Source organism: Ictidomys tridecemlineatus, chromosome 6, assembly GCF_052094955.1.
Source record: "Ictidomys tridecemlineatus isolate mIctTri1 chromosome 6, mIctTri1.hap1, whole genome shotgun sequence".
In the NCBI taxonomy this organism is placed as follows: Eukaryota; Metazoa; Chordata; class Mammalia; order Rodentia; family Sciuridae; genus Ictidomys; species Ictidomys tridecemlineatus.
The window spans coordinates 40,957,940-40,971,699 of NC_135482.1; the positions used below are offsets into that span (position 1 = coordinate 40,957,940).

At 33.9% G+C, this 13,760-nt stretch overlaps 1 protein-coding gene and 1 pseudogene across 14 annotated transcripts in view; one reads left to right on the top strand and one right to left on the bottom strand.

Annotated features, from left to right (window-relative positions):
- The window catches only part of Kcnc2 (potassium voltage-gated channel subfamily C member 2), a 186,183-nt gene that overhangs the window by 75,125 nt on the left and 97,298 nt on the right, over positions 1 to 13,760 (top strand). The window lies entirely within an intron of this gene.
- LOC120888269 (protein tyrosine phosphatase type IVA 1-like) lies at positions 655 to 1,122 on the bottom strand (annotated as a pseudogene).

The following is a 13,760-nucleotide window of genomic DNA, read 5'->3' on the forward strand; positions in this document are numbered from 1 at the left end:
AGACTTATAGAAAGATATTAAATAATTGCTGTAAGACTTGGTAAAAATTAAACAAACAAATCAAATCCAAAACAAACAAAAACAAAAAACCCCAATAGGTAAAAGTAAACCTGATGTATGAATGTGGGAGATGTAAAACATAAAATGAGCAGGCAAATAATCATATAGGCTCTATAATGTTTGAAATGACTGAAGGGATAAATCACATAAGGTCTAGAGTGTTCTTAGTTCCTGGAATTTTGGTTTTGTATGATACTAAAAATATATAAGTATTGTGCTGGGTATTTTGGCACCTAATATTTCTAAATTTCTTATATAAGATTCGGGCATGGAAATGGATTCAAAGATATTAACTCAGTACTCCATGATTTCAGCAAGGAAAAAAAAACCACGTCGACTGTTACAAACGATAAACACATTTTAAATTGTGAACAGCAAGAATCTTTTTGCTAAGTGTCTGAACAAGTTGATCATAACCCAAACATAGAGATTGAAATTCTCTCAAGATTGTGGCCTAGTCAAACTGCTTTCCAATACTCCTACGGAAGCTTCATCAGACTTATTCACCACACCAACATGCTGTCTGATATGTACTACAAGTTAGGTACTGACTTAAGTTCCACTTCTAAGGAAATAGCATCAGGTGCCCAAGTTTTATTGAAGGTAACAGTGGTTTCTATGACCATTGGAGTCTTTGAAGCACAGCTGCATGTTAGGACAATACTTCTCCAAATACAAAAGTTTGCTTGCTGTTAAAAGTTCCATGCCGCTTTTTTCTTATGAATTATACAGCATCTTTATATTTCATTCCGCCTTCAAATCAATGCCAGGGCAACAAGCACTGGAGTTTTCCCAAGGCCTGCAACACAATGAACAGCAATACAACAACCAGATTCTTTGCGATACTTAATTTTTACAAGACTTAATCAGTTATGGACAATTTGGTTGGATGGTGGTGCACCATCATCAAAAGGCCAATCAGGAACATGGATGCCTTCTTTCTCCACAAGAGTAGTGTCATACGTTGCTTCACAAGGTTGCATTGGTTGGATTGTGTGTAATAAGAAATCTCATGTTCCTGTACAGAACTTCCACAGGAGCAGGGTGGTTCATTCGAGCCATGTTAATTTAGTTAAAAAACACTCAATAGGGTTATAAAAGAATTTAAAAACCTGAATACAGAAATGATGCAAAGTAACTGAAGTTTACTTCAATATAATACTCCACTTGATATTCTCAGTGTTTCGGGTATGAAGTTGGGAGAAATGGGAAATGAAGTGAGCCTTCTAACAAGAAGCAGAAATTCTTTAACCCAGTAATACTGAGGCAATAGAAAGGAAGTGCACTGAGGTTTACCCCATCCAGGTCAGAACTCTTGTAAAATGCTCAGTGGATTTTCAATTCAATAGGTCTGTGTCCAGGTTAACCACTCTTATGGGGGCCTCTTGGTGGAGTAGTAATGAATTTCTACAGTTCACTTGTCTGCAAAGAGGTCGTGCTGTGCCTGTAATCTCCACTGCCCTTCAGAAATTCCATAAATGTGTGACCAAGAACACAACAGAACTGAGGAATATGTTTACTCATTGAAGATGGTGGCCTAATCATACAACCGGTCCCAAAGCGGTGGCAATGCAGGTGGCAGCAGGCGCACCTCTTATATAGTCTTTAAAAAAGAAGATATTAATTTAATAAGTGTTATTACTGAAAATGAATCTAAATATACTTCTTTTCTTAATGGATAAAGTCAGGAAGTCATTTATAACTGAAAAAAAAATGCTTGTTTTGTTAGGTAGTTGAAGAACTTGGAAGAGTAAAATCTAGTAAAATAGAAAAAACAAAAATTTCACTGTTGGATATTATGAATGCAGTGCTACTGAAATTCTCATTATTTGTTTAAAAGGTCATGATTTGTGGATGGATGTCTCCACGGGCTTTAGACATGTTGAAAAATCTTTAAAGGAGCTTTGCAACAAGAAATGAATGGTTGATATGTCAGGAAAAGGTTTTTGTACTCTGGTTTCAGTATAATTTGAACTCACTTCCCTTTGATAAGAGACAAAGGTATAGATCAGGATCAGGAAGCTAATTCTGAAACAAGTCTTAACTTACAGTGAAATCTTGCAGTTTGAGGTATTATTCATCCTCTATCATATAGTCTTTATTTTATTTTTATCCAAAATTTCAATGAAAATGTAGTTTTCCCATTAACAAGAGGGGAAGAGAAGGGCTTATTTTAAAATTCTATGTTAACTTTTGTGTAAGTATCTACTCAAGTAAAAGTCACTTTTTAATTTTTTTTCTTCAAAGATGTTAACATTCTCTGCAAGCATCCTGACTCTTCTGCCTGAACTTCACAAAGGGACTCAAGAGAGATGAAAGAAGTAGATCTGCACTAGTTTCAAGGAAGATTTTTGATGGATCCAGAATTAAATTGTGCTTCAGTTCAAACAGGAGAGCCAACAACTGGGCAATTATTATGACACGAAAGTTACATGTGGATGATGACTTAGATAAGTTTAGAAGGAATGAAAAATCAAAGGATTGCCAAATTTCAACTTCTTTCTATTGTGTAAATGTAAGATTACCAAATAAAATATAGTGGCTCTGAATGTCAAAGAGAAATATTTTGGGATCATAATATGTTTAGTTAGATGTCATATAGCCACCTTACCTTACCCTAATGTGATATATTTAGTTTCTTTCTCCATAAAAATTCCTCTTCTTTATGCTTTTCTTACTGTTATGCTTGAAAAAATCACCATCTATATTCTTAAGCTACAAAACCCAGCATCATCAACAACTCCTTCATGTTGTTTTTCAAATTCAGTGGAATACCCAGCAGAGTGAAGCTCTTTCTAGAGTTGTTTTAAAATGCAGTTCTTCACCATTTCAATAATTTTCCTCCTGTTTCTGCCTCTCATCATTTTCTTTTTAAATTGTCTTTCATTGCTACATGGTGATTTTTAAAATTATGTAGTTATATAATTTAATTTAATAATTACATAAATATTATATAAATTATATAATTATGTAAAATCATAATTATAATCTATATTTATATAAAGTTATATAATAAATTGTGTAGTTTAATTTAGTTACAGTTATATAATTAATTATGTCCCTTTCTTAAAAAAACTAAAGCTAAAAAATATAGTAGACATAATTCCTTGAATGGTGTTTATGATTTCTGCCTTACAAATTTCATTTTCCAAACCCATTTTCACTTTTTTTTTCTTTTGTGGTGTTAAGAATTGAGCCCATTTAAGTGTTATGGGGATTCCTCAGAAAACTTGGAATGGAACCACCATTTGACCTAACCATGTCATTCCTCAGTTTATACCCCATAGAGTTAAAATCAGCATACTAGAGTGACACAGCCACGTGAATGTTTATAGCAGCTCAACTCACAATAACTATACTATGGAATCAACTTAGGTGTCCTTTAGCAGATGAATGTATAATGAAAATGTATTATATATATACAAAGGAATATTACTCAGCCTTAAAGAAGAATGAAATGATGACATTTGCCAGTATGGATGGAGCTGATAATAAGCCAATTACAAAAACCCAAAGGCCAAATGTTTTCTCTGATATTCAAATACTAATTCACAATAAGGGATAGGGCTAGGGAAGAATAGACTTACTTTAGATTAGGTAGAGGGGAGTGAAGGGAGGGGAAGTGGTATGGTGGTAAGGACAGCAGAATGAGTCAGACATTATTACTCCATACATAAATGACCACATCATGTACAATTAGAAGAATGATAAATTGTATATCATTTATGTCTGATTTGCCGAAAGTGCATTCTACTGTCATTTAGAACTAATTAGAACAAATAAAAGATAAATTTAAAATGTGAATATCCCCAAATTTATTAAAGAAATTGAATTTAGACTTAAAATCTTCTTGCCAAGAAAATCTCTGGCCTAGATGCCTTCACTGATAGATTCTAGCAAACAATTTTCAAAGAAATAATAACAGTTCTTCAAAAACTCTTACAAAAAGCAGAAGTGGAAATGCTTCTTAACTCATTGTATGGTTTTATTGTGATTTGAAATCAGAGCTCTTACAAGATATGAAAACTACAAATCGATATCACTTATGAACATAGACTTGAAAATAACTATTACATATTAGCAAATAGAATTTAACAATATATAAAAAGCATAATATATATTGATCGTTGGGTTTAATTCTAGAAATACAAATTAGATTTGTTTAGCATGGAAACCAATATAATTGACCAATTCATTGTATTAACAAAGTAACAAAGGAAAACAATGTAATATTCACAGAGTAAGCCAGAGAGGAGAAAGAAAGGGAGGAAGAAAAGAAAAGAAGAAAAGAAAAGAAAAAAGAAGTAAGGAAGGGAGGGAGGGAAGGAGAGAGGGAGGGAGGGAATTATGACTCTGTAATACAAGTTCCTAACAAGCTAGGAATAAAAGGGAACATCCTCCATCAGGGGTGAGTGAAAAAACCCTAACATCACTCTCAATGGTAAAAAATCTGAATGCTTTCCCCTCAGATGGGTAACAGTTCCCTTTGACCACTTCAATATTTTATCTTGGAGGAAGGCTGGCCTGGTTCAGTTAATTGTAGGTGAATTATCTGGCTATCTGACTCAGCCACTGCAGGAGTCTGGTATGGAGTTCCTATAGTGCCATGTTTTAATTTTTTTTTTTTTTTTGCCAGTCTTCTCCCTAAAAGAATGCATTACATTGAATGATAGAAAAGATCTTCATTTGTCTTTTTTTTTTTGTCTTTATTTGTCTCTCCAAGCCTCTTTCCACCTTCCTTTTTCTTATATTTTCTTATATTCTAGAAGGTCTATAATGGACTACATTCTTTTGTATCCCAGCAGAATTCTGCAGTTGGAACAAGTGCCAGGAGACCAGGAGACGAGAGGCGTCTGTACTGACTCCTCTGTCTTCTTCCTCACTGGATCTTTAATTGGCAATGAACAAAGGCTGCATCTCAAGAGCTACAGCTCTCCCTGGTGACTGTCACCCTCATTTGTCTCATAGGCCTAGGGATGGTATTCACTTTCCACCAGGAGTGCTCCTTGGTTATTTACCATCACTCATTGGTTTCCTTAATCTTCTTCACACGTCTATGAATAACACCTCATTTCTTTACTAAATGATCCTCACTAATCAATGTTTGAATGGGCCATCTAACTTATACAGAGATAAATTAGAATGTCATCTAGTTGATATGCAGAGAGACTAAATTCAATTTCAAATACATCTGAGCCATGTTGGTTTTGCTATTTTTCATGTGAAAATATGATGGAAGAATGAAGATGTAAGTAAATATATTAATTCCATGACACTTTTCCCAACTTGCTAGCCATCAGAGTTTCTGGAGTCAGTTCCTTCTTATAGTTGTGTTTTTTCCCCCTGTTCTCTCTACCTATTGTTTGTTGTTATGCTGTTGAACCAACATATAGTTTCTTCACTTAGTTTATGTCTGTTATCTTTTTACATAGAGAATGATTACTGACTTGGTCTTCATGGTCCAAGTGATACATGGACCATGGACTTAATGGTTCAGTGGTAAATGTGCAATGTAGTTGTGCTTTCAGGAGAAAATTTAAAACATTTTTACTCTTTTGCATTTAGTTTGTAGTATATAGTCTATTTCTGCTAATTATGTTCAAGTTGAACTTTACCGAATCAATGTATTTCCTTAATACTTCACTAAATATGATGAAAAACATTGTTCATTGGGTTAAATTTTTTTCTTTATATTTTAGCAGACTGTGAGAATGCATATTTTAAAGAAAATAGTGAATAATCAATCATAACCACTCCAACATAAACACTAGAAATATCACTTTCCGCATTCATCTAGGAGAGCTAGCAATTTATTATAGATGAATTTAAAAAATGCTGATTTAAGTAAACCTTCCCATGTATCTTGAGTGGACCTGAGGGGAGTACACACACACACACACACACACACACACACACACACACACACCTACCTGCACACACAGGGTTTTTTAAAAATTGACTTACATAAGAACAATGTCTTCCCAATATTATTCTAAGGGTTATTGGTGGGGCCCAGATGCATATTAAATCCAGTGCTTACATATCTTTATTTTACTTGTTTTTACAATTTCATTACTGTTCATCACTCATTGTAGTACCCCAAATAGAAATCATATAGATTGAATTTTTTTTGTAATCAGCATATGATTATTAAATCCTATGAATATTTTCCAAACATCCATCATTAGTATTTAATACAGTTGCATATAAGATATAAATTCTACATTCTAAATAATTAAATTCAAAAATTACATTGAATTTCATAAAATCTGAAAGTGAATTTTCCAATTTATGCATATGAGAACACTCATACGAAATAGGACTGCTGAACAATAGAAATTGCATCTGTAGTCTGGATTTGAGAATTTAGTATCATGCTAAGATACCTGTAATTTCAGAATCCGTAACCCAACTGTATATAATAAACTTACATTAAAACCTTTGGTTACAAGTAGCTAATTATCAAAAGAACTAATAATGGACTAGAGAAGAGGGTTAGGGGGAGGGCAGAAAGGACAGGAGTGGGGAAATACTGAGGATTGTAATGGAGAAAACTATGTTGTGTGGGTTTATGAGTATTTCTAAGTAAACCCCACTATTTTATATAAATATAATGCACTAAAAATAAAAAGAACTATTACATTTTTGGTTTCTGGATAAAAATGAGGTACATAATACATTTAGTAAAATCGGTAGTCAATCTTTCTAGTAACTACCTTTCTTTAGTAACCAAGAATTCATAGTAATTTTGCTTGAAAATTCCAAGCAAACTCACTTAAGAATTAATCAACCTGAGGACACACAAGTCAATTTGAGAGACGATTATTGAGAAAGGAATGAAAGCAATGCTCAGCAACCAGAAGATTGAGGGGATGTACACTAGTGGGGGAGCTGTCCTGAAATTCATGTTACATTTTCTCATACGTTTGGTGAAATAAAATTTCATTGGACTTAATGAATCTATTTTAAAACATACGAATGTATCACTTTGTGAAGAATTATTAGTTGTGTAATATTTTTATACTGCACTGAGAATTTACATTCCTGATATAATTTAATTCTCTTAGCATCTCAGAAAAAGGGCATAGAAAAAGCAAGGGAAGGAGGTAGTGCTGGAACCTAGGGTTCATTTCAAAATGCAATGTTGCTAACAACAACTATCTGATTCACTTGCACATAAGGTTATTTTTTTTCCTATAACCACAGCCCCTGGCATTCATTAATTTTGTTTTATTCCAATTTTATATAATTTTAATATTAAAAATTGTGATCTATACAAAGCAGTTTTAGAGGAAACATCCACATACCCATAACTTCAATTCTACCATTCACATTATATTATACTTTGTCACGTGTCTATTTAACCTTTTTAATCCATCAATCTATTTATTTTTAATACATTTCAAAGTACATTTCAGATAAAAGTACCATCCAGTTAAATACATCAACAAATGCAATATTAGATAGAAATAATTAATATTTGTTTTTTGTTTATCACATATTTATATATGAAGCACTGTGCTAACTAAGCACCTTGCTTGTGGTAGTTGGTGCTTACTTAGCAATTCCCCCAACAAATATATGAAGAAGATATGCTTTTGTTAATCTAGTTTTGCCAATGAAAATGCAGAGCCTTAAAGTGGAGGTATGACTTTCGTGAAGTTATAGTCAGCTATAAAGTTTAAGAAACCTGTGTAAGAGGAATAATCTTTCTGAGATCATGTCTCTGGGATGGGGCTGATATTTGAACCCAGAAAGTCTGATTTCAGAGACGCGGCTTCTGTATAAATTTTCTGTTGCTTCTGTAATCCATTGTCACGATCTTAGTGGCAAAAATAATATCCACTTACTACCTCATAGTTTCATGGGTCAGAAGTCTATACAGAGATTGGCTATACAAAGATTGGAATCTTTGTTCGAGGTCTCCCAGGGTCAAAATTAAAGTGTCACCTCAGTTGAGCTCTATCTTTGGGGAAGAATCACCTCCAGGCTCATTGAGATGTTAGTTGAATTCATTCCTTGTTTTGTAGAACAGAGTTCCCCTTGTGTTTTATTGCCTGCTGCTTAAGAGAGTACTGTTTCTGCTCCTAGAGTCTGTCTGACTCCCCTTCCAGGGAGTCTAATTCCAGCAATGATAGCATAAGTTATTCTTTCAGGCTTTGAACTCTCTAACTTTTCTTTCTGACCGTCTCTGCCTTTAGCTAAAGTTCTCTGCTTTTAAGAGCTCATAAGATCAGATTGGATCTATCCATATAATCCAAGATAATCTCCCTGTTTTAAGCCCTATAACCTTAATTACATTTGCAGAATACCTTTTACCAAGGAAGGGAACATGTAAGGTTATAAGTCCAGGGATATTATTTGGGGAACATTTCTACCCACTGCAACCACAACTATGTACTACTGCTTTAAGTAGTCCTTTAGCATTAAAAAAAGTATTTCTGATCATCCAACAATTTTTAAAAGCATACTTTTGCTAATAATAGCATAAATAAAGTATACTTTGGGAAAACATATAATAAATTATGATTAAGTTCATCTTTTTTTTATTTCTGGGAAAAAAATTGAATGCCCCCAATTATATCAAGATATCAATAAAAACTGTAGTCCTCTTTCCTGTGAAATGTTTCCTTCTTCATGCAATGAGTCATTTTGTATTTATTTGAGGCGATTTAGCTGACTTTTTCTGTCATGTATGATAATTTGTAATTATATAGTCTTGCTCATTTTGGTGGATAATACATAAAGTGCCATAACTGCTCCCAGGCCTTAAGCCTTTTCTCCACATATGTTTATTCTAGTTATGTCCTGAAGGGTATTTTATACGATCGCATTGGAGCATCCAAATAGCAGTAATTCAGGAGGCATAACAGATGGGACTGATTTGTCTGTGAATGGCAGATGTTGGTCATTCAGTATTGCCAGTGAGCTGATGTGAGCTAAAGGAAAGATTAAATCTGCTCTTCCTTATCTTGTTTTTCTTCCTAATTTTACTATATTCAGCATATACACTGGTTTTTACTATGAGGAGATCCTTCATATGATAAGACAATGCTTTATGATTCAAAAAGTAAAGATACCCAGCTGAGATGAAAAGACTTTGTCCTTTACAAATATGGATCACATGCTTTAAACATCCAAACCAGTGAAAATGAATTAATTCTTAACCACATTCCTACACAAGATTCTTTTTGATGTGTCCCTCACTTTCTATGCTATAATATTTTCTGTAACTACATTAAGAGTATAACTTAGATATCATTCATCTTTATAATCTTTCCATTTCCTAATGCTGGTGTGAGCACAAAGTAGGAAGTTTGTTAAAAATCAATTTTTTGAGAATGTACAGAATGATGAGATTCACTGTGGTGTATTCATATGTGTACATAGGAAAGTTGTGACAGATTCATTCCACTGTCTTTCCTTTTTGATTATTTAGTTTCATCATTCACTCATTTATTTTATAGAGTTATTGTTGATCTTTGTTGTATTAGTCTAGGTTAGATCCTGCAGTGAGATAGATAAACAGAAATAATTCTCAAAAGTTCATGGACTAGTTGAAAAGAACAATAAGTAAATGCATGATTGATATATAGTTATATGGCTGCCATTGAGAGTATTAAAGAAACATAGAGGAGATCGACATAATTGAGGCTAAAGACTTGAAAGAAATATGTATGTAGTGCCTCTTCATAAAGTCATATGAACTAAGACTCAAAATGTGTTGTGATTAGTGATTTTATACACACACACATGCACACACATGCATAATTTTAGAATAGTGTATAGGACCTATTTTGGAATAGCATTTCATAATTAGGATATTCCTCCCATGTTTAAAACATGACAGGTGATCATAAAGGATAAAGATAAAAAAGATCTATTTCATAGATTGGATTAAGGCTACTGGCATATCATGGTATTACATAAAATTTAAATAGTTATATAGACCTAAGATTTTGGCACAATGTGTATGAGATTTATATCTGCATATATTTCTGTATATTTATCCAGTCAAGCAAATACATAAATTACCTATATGTCCTAAATTTATCATCCTTCTAAAATATATTAAGGTACAGCAAGGTCCTAGGCATCATATCATCTCAGGAATATTTTGTTGGTATACTGATTACCATGGCCATTTGGAGCATTCCCTCTCTAGAACACACTTTCCATCATTTTCCTGCATGATATTCACATCATGGAAGAGATGAAAATCATTTTATTTCTCCCCCTAGTTCTTTTTTCTGCTTTCCCCTCTCACTTTCATCTATTTCTGGTTGTGAAATGGAATACTTCTTGTGTGCCGAGCATGTGGAATGAAAATCAAATGAGTATATATGCACAGCCCTGACTTTAAGGAAATGAGAATGTATGAGAGAGAGAAAAAAAATCATAAAAATCAATGAAAGAACACATTTTTAATACTTAGCCCTTGATAAACTAAATGTAGGGAAGGAGAAGCTCAGTATTAGTCACTTCATCCATTGAAACACAACCAAACAAAACCCTGGGTATTTGCCTGATTTATTTCCCAGGCTAACTTGCAATCATAGTCAATCTGATTGGCTGAGGGACAAATCTTCCATCATGTGTTGGTGCCCTGGCTCCTGGCTGTGTAGTGTGCTTGAAGAGAAGTCCGTTCCACAGTAGGATCTGCTTGTTTGTATTCATTCACTTGCATTTGAGACTCGGGACCCTTTTATGACATAGTAGCTTGATGGGAGTTGGGGGTGAAGCACATCACTACTGGACAGAGTAAGTAAGTTATAACTAGCTTATAGGAGTTTCAAGTTGGCACCTTGGTAAACTCAGTATGAACTATGCTTTAACAGGTTATCCAACCACCTTCTTGGCTTGTCAAAGTCAATGAATATTTTCATATTTTGTAACAACCTAAACTTAGTCTCATTAATCAATATCAATCAAAATGTTGAGAGGCATGAAGTCATGCATCTGATTAGCAGGTGAAAGGCTAATTGTATCTTCTTTGGAGAAAACTGGAAATAAAGCATACATCAGTAGAGAATGGGTCTCTCCACTCATCAGTATTTGATACTATGCATCTCCTCATGCCTTCCAAATGAAATTAATGAGGTTAGGCCTTAACTTCTCAGTGAATAAAAACCCTTCTGAGGCTTGAATGCTTATTATTTCCTCTTGTAGGATTTGAATTACAAAACTCCAGGTATGATTTTCTCTTGGTCTCTTGAACAAAGACGTTTGAGTATGGCTTGAATAAATGTAAAAATCTGCGACTCCTAAGGTGAGACAATGTGATCTGCTGTCTTTGTAACAAATTATGCTTTCTTTGTGTCCCTTCTTTGAGTAAGTGCTTGCACTTAAAAGGACAGATTACTTTTGTACTCCAAATACTCAGTTGTTTTGAACATTTATTTAGTGGGGGTATTTGTTGACTTACAGTTTTAATTCATTTATAAGCTAGGTGTTGGAATCATGGAATAAGGAGAAACCTTGAGAGGTCCACATATGATAATGTGCACTTCATGCTTTCTTCCTGCACACCAGCTATGAAGCTGGCTGGTGAGAATTTAACTTCTCAACCTTACACAGCTTTCATCACAGTTTTCTGCAGGGAAAAGGCTTGTTTAGACATTCATCTACACATAATTTTATGTTGAATAGATTTCTACCTTCAAATGAGTAGATTTCTAGACCATAGAGAATTAAACACAAATTGACTTACTACTCTTTTTTTCGCTAATTTTGAGTTATTTTTCTTCATTGGTTAATTTTGTGATTGTGGAATATTTTTATTTATCATTTCATGCTCATTTTAAAATCTGTAATGTTAATATTTCCAGATGTAAGATATTATAACAAGAAAAGGGAATCCATTATAAAAATAGTAGAAAATAGATTTCAGAGATAGTCTGTAATAAGAATTTTCTATAATATTACAGTTGCAACTGAGACACCCTATTTTATTACTAGATGTTTTCATCTGTATACCACTTTTATACTAAAATGTATTCATCATTGTGACCTTGATTAATGGTTTTGGCTTGTTTTTCTTTCTTAGTTTGGAAAGAAGGCTACAGACTTTGTTCCTTTATATATAGAAACCACGTATAAATCTTTAATATTTTACTTATATATGAGAAGAGGATTCCATTATCAGTTCCATAATCGAGAACTTATTTGAAAAATTACATTGAGATGTGAGGTAAAAATCTCCCCTTGCGATTTCTTTTGATGGGCTCAATCCTCCTCTTGTTGCATTTGTCTTCCATGTAGATGCTCAACTGCATCATTTTTTAAAATATTACATTTTTTTTTCATTTCACCTGCCTTCTCATTTTAGAGAAATGCCCTTTGCTGCCCCACATTGCCTTCTCTGCCAACTCGGATCTTGATTATTCTCATTACTATGGGCAATGCATGAATTGGCTTCATGATCCTCTTTGAAGCTTTCCAGTTTGGGGATGAGACGCTATGTGTTTTGATTATCTGAGAAAGATCTAGGAAGTTTTCTTCCCATCCTTTTCCCTCGTGTTTTGCGGTTGGCATATTCAATTATTAATTCCAAACACTGGAATTAAATAAAGTAGATCACTGAAAGTGCCAGTTTCCTCCACAGTTCCATGAAGCCTTAGGCAATTTTCCCTAAATATAAGGCTCCTTTTTCTCTTCTTGTCAACAGTAGGAGAACTGACCTTTTTCTCTGAAAGCAAGTGAGAGATCCTGTAATTTTCGATGTTGCTTGAATTTAATTTGAGCTACGTTTTCCACTAATGCTGCCATGTAGCTACTAATTCTCACTTTGTTAAAATGTGGCTTTTGCCAGAATGCGGAGATTGCTAGTACCTGTGTTCTGTAATTTCCACTGTGAGTTCTCATTCATAAATCTTTGAGACAAGTGCCAAACCCAAAACACTAACTGAGACAAATTAGAAAGCAAAATATTTTAAAATATATAGTACAATAATGTAGGACATGTTTAACATAGCATTGATTTAGTCAAAACTATGAAATACTTTCTTTTAGTGTGCCAGAGTCATTCAATGAAAATGCCAGATGGAAAAATTGTCTCTCTACCATGTGATGGAGGAATACTGGGAAGTCCTTCATGCCTCAAATGCATCTCCAAAGGGATGTTTCTAATTTTCCTTTCTTGGAGCGTAATATCTTTGTAACAAAAATCTTATGCTGAACTTTCTTCTTTTAGTCATTTGGTGGCTCCTTATAGCATTCAGGGTTAAATTCAAAGTCTTTAGCTCAGTTCATGAGGTTCTTCATTTGTAGATTCATCTATGTGTCCTGCACATTGTTAGAGCTATGCTGCATGACAGGTGGTTCCTTCCACATCTCATGTTATTTTCCACCTGTGTCCTCTTCATGAGGTCCCAGGTGCCTGGAACACCCCTCCACCCCTCTTAGCAAATTCGTCAAACACATGTGACCTCACTCATCACATTACACATGAAGCCTTCAAGGAATTCTTTCCCCCACTGTTGATTGCATAACATCCTGTAGATACCTCTTTGTATTATTTATCACACCCTAATCTATGATGTTTAGGAAATACTTAGGTATGTAAAAATGTCTTATTCACGTTGTATTCTTAGCACTTCTTTCAGGGCCTGACACATTGTACTAGTTAATTAAAGGTTACTGAGTGAACATGTGAATGAATACATATATTTTGATAATGGAAATTCACTGTCTTAAGAACA